The sequence below is a fragment of the Sorghum bicolor genome, chromosome 4 (genome assembly GCF_000003195.3).
Source record: "Sorghum bicolor cultivar BTx623 chromosome 4, Sorghum_bicolor_NCBIv3, whole genome shotgun sequence".
Classification (NCBI taxonomy): domain Eukaryota; kingdom Viridiplantae; phylum Streptophyta; class Magnoliopsida; order Poales; family Poaceae; genus Sorghum; species Sorghum bicolor.
Genome location: NC_012873.2, coordinates 46,411,650 through 46,415,404, shown reverse-complemented (window position 1 = coordinate 46,415,404; position 3,755 = coordinate 46,411,650). Strand labels below are relative to the sequence as shown.

Here is a 3,755-nt window from a genome sequence, read left to right as displayed (position 1 = left end):
GGGGAGCTTGTTGACGGTCCTTAATGCTCACATTTAACCATCAACTAATCATGGAAAAGGATCCAAATGCAACCAACATCTAGACTTAGGGTTTTATCTGACAGAATTCCACGAGTTTTGGTGTTTGTCTATTTCTGCAGGGGTTATCAGGAAATACGGAAGAAAGGCCCTCACGTCGGGTTTACATAGAGATATTAACGTGCCACGTAATTTTCTACCATCTAGAAGACTCCAGAAGCCACGGGAACGAACGGGAGGCCGATCGGGCTCGGAGGCAGGGCGCCCGCCCAGCTACAGTGTCCAATTCGGACCCGTTTCGCGGATCGTGCTCCACCGACCTAAAGGATCAAGGAAAACCATGCGATTAATGTCGGTTTGATCCGACGGCCCAGATTCATCTGAAAAGACTATATAAGCAAGGCCCCCTGGCCCCTAGAGATCATACCTCTTCTACAGAATCAAAGCTAGGGTTTCAATTCTTCATCCAAGTAGAGAGGATCCCTCTAGTTCTTCTAGTTCTACCTCTAGTTCATCTAGATCTAGTTCTAGTTCATCTAGTTCTAGTTCTAGTTCCTCTAGTTCTAGTTCTAGTTAGTTCTAGTTGTAATCTAGAAAATAGGGAGAGAGAAGAGGAGAGCGGAGGAGGAGCCGGATCTATCGGATCTTCCTCAACATTATACTTTTGCAGCATATGGTTCGTTCTTCATCGTTCTCCAGGTTCTTCAATTCATAATTCCTGAGTTCTTTAATTACTTTTATTTACATTCAAGTTATTTATTGGATTCCCGCTTGCATCAAGTGCTTTAGTCTTTATAACGCTAGAGTAGTAATTAATAGATTAGACGTGGTGTTTAGTCTTGCGATTACCTGGAATTGCACCCAATCCTACGGATTGTTGTGGTAGCCCTAGGGTAGTGACAGCCCTAACGGTCGACGTATTCCACCACGTTCGGATTGGTGTTTGTAGGACCGTAGTCAGACCTTCCTAGCCCCCTTCTCATCTCTTTCTGTGGTTAGTGCTCTGATGTCCCGATATAGATAATCTTGAAGTAATTCTTGATTCTTAGATCAACTAGAGAACTCTCAGAAAACTTCCTCTCTTCCCACCAAAAATAATTATATAGTTATCCTTGGGCGATCTTGATTCTTAATTAGTACACTCACGTTCCCTGTGGAAAATCGATACTCTGGAATACTCCCGGGTGAAGGCTACATCGGTATCCGTGCGCTTGCGGATTTTTCTGTTTGCGTTTAAAATACCCAACAGTGAAGCTTGTGAAAAGATCCCCATCATGATAAGGTCGACAAGGTCAAACTCTTTTGTGGATATGAACGTCTCATGTATGTACAAGTGGTATGCTCCTGACCAGTTCAAGCCTGAGAACCAAGGCCCGAACAAATTTGCCTACAGGATGCCCACTGACACCTCAGACTACACAACGATAACAAAGTATCCAGATGTTGAAACCATCAAGTGGTCAAAGGATTGCCCGAAAGAATATGTAAAAGGCAAACATTTCCTACCAAACCGGGTCTTGTGTAAGATGCCATATGGAATGAGAAGGTTCCATGATTGGTACTACTTCCATGTTTCACGTACAGAACTAAATGTGTTGGAAGTAGTAATACCTGCTCGCACATTTGGAGGCCCTGCTTTGGGTATTGCCTTTGACTTCAGCGACATCCAATCATGCTTTCACCTTAGTTCAATGTGGATGAATCTGATTCGCACTTGGTGCCTGTAAGTCCTCTTCCTCTTGATATAATCTGAAAGTAACCTAGTTAGATTTTGCTAAAACTAACTTACGTCATGATTTTTAGAATGCAAGCAAACTTTATGAAATCTACACGCTCAACGAAAGCCGGGTATGTAGACCCTATGCCTATAGCACAAATAAATTTTAATTACCCATCGAGATGGGAATTGGATGCGCCACAGCTAGCTGCTGGAGGGACGTTGGCGGAGAAAGAAAAGATCCGTGCGGCCAAAATAAGAGAAGAGTCTCTTAAGGTTGCGGCGTGGATTGCCGTATGTTTAAAGAATCTCCAACACTTCGAAACAATATGGATTCCATACCACTTCAAGTAAGTTCGATTAATTGTATACTTAACGATTGTTCGGTTTATCTTATTTTGATGCAAAGGTACTTATGTGTTTATTTAAAATTGTTGTAGCAATCACTTGATAGTCATAGGTGTCGATGTCGGGATGAACATGGCATGGATTTGTGATTCTGCAGATTTTGACCCTCACACATATAAAGAATTCATGTCAATTCTCATTACGTAAGCAAATTTGTAATCCTAGTAACCTTAAATGATTCACTTTAATATCGACTTCTGCATACTATAAGTCACATCGATTGTCATTCAAACAGGGCATTCAGGGCCTATGTCAAGAATCACAAAGGAAGGCATGATCCAGGTCTGGGGAGCCACTTGCGTTTCAAATCTCTATGTTCGGTAAGTGCGACTTAGTTTGGCATAAAATTACTAATTTTTTCAGTACTTATACTTGACACATCTCCATTTGCAAATTGAAACAAAGTTTCCCAAGCAAAGGCCAGGGAGTCTGCATTGTGGATACTATGTATGTGCTTTCATCAGTAACACAAAAGGCTACAGGAGACACCCTGAATTGGTAAGTTTGAATCTCTTAGTATTCTCACTTAGCTTTGCAATCTTTTATTTACACTAGACCTAAACTTGTCTTTTACAATCTTGTAGTGGAAAGAAGAAAAAGGACTAAAAAGGGATGTCTACAGGGATGATGACCTCTTAGAGATTGTTGGTGACCTTTGCAACTTTATAATGGACCATGTTGTTTATTGCAAAGGTGATTACCATAACCCACAGTCCGACTTAGGTAGCAATCCTCTTTACCAGCACCTCCGTCAGTGGGATAGGCTATGTCTAGGTCGTTGATTACATGTGAACTTGTTGGAATGGACTGTGATCGATTTGTATTAGTACTTGAAAAATTTCGGACTCTTTTGGATGGATTTGTAATGGACTTGGAAATATTTTGGACTTGAAATGTGTTACTATAAATGTGGTGCTGTGTATATGTATGGATATTTATGTTGCAAATCTGTGATGTTGAGAATCTGATTATATATGTATATATGTATGTGGTGCTGTGCTGTGCTGTGCTGTCAACTCGATTATTGTAATTTTTATTTTTTTCTGAAAAATAACTGTAGGAGCGGTTCTAGATTGAGCCGCCCTTGCAAATGTAAACAATAGAGGCGGCTGAGACACAAGCCGCCCTTACTAATGCTCACTATAAGGGCGGCTGGAAGCACCAGCCGCTCTTACAGTGAGCCACTGTAAGGGCGGCTGGTGTTGAACCGCTCTTATAGTGAATTCCACTGTAAGAGCGTTTGCATAAGGGCGGCTGGGCCAGCCGCCCTTACAGAGCTTATTTAGCCGCTCCTGCTGTACCTGACTGTAGTAGTGTGATTGCCTGCAAATATGAGCCTGGCTAAGTTGGGTTTTTGGGTTTTTGTTTGGATGGCTGTGTTTCTTAGATAGAATCACCACATCTAAACATTGGTAAGTTTATCCCAAACCACATCTTGGATAGTATCATGAGCACAACAGAGCAAGTAGGGAGAAGACGAAGCCGGCGAACTCGACCTTCTCCGGCGCCAGCGAGCACGGAGCCGGCGTCCGCGAGCGTGAGCGCGAGGAGGTCGGCCACCCGCGCCGCGTCCCCATTCACTCCAAGATCCACATACTCGAGATCCAGATCC

At 42.7% G+C, this 3,755-nt stretch overlaps 1 long non-coding RNA gene across 1 annotated transcript; it reads left to right on the top strand.

The window, feature by feature from the left end:
- LOC8056697 lies at positions 2,377 to 2,824 on the top strand. Its single transcript, XR_002451938.1, has 3 exons — positions 2,377 to 2,463; positions 2,549 to 2,641; positions 2,728 to 2,824. It is a non-coding gene; the product is annotated as an uncharacterized LOC8056697 (long non-coding RNA).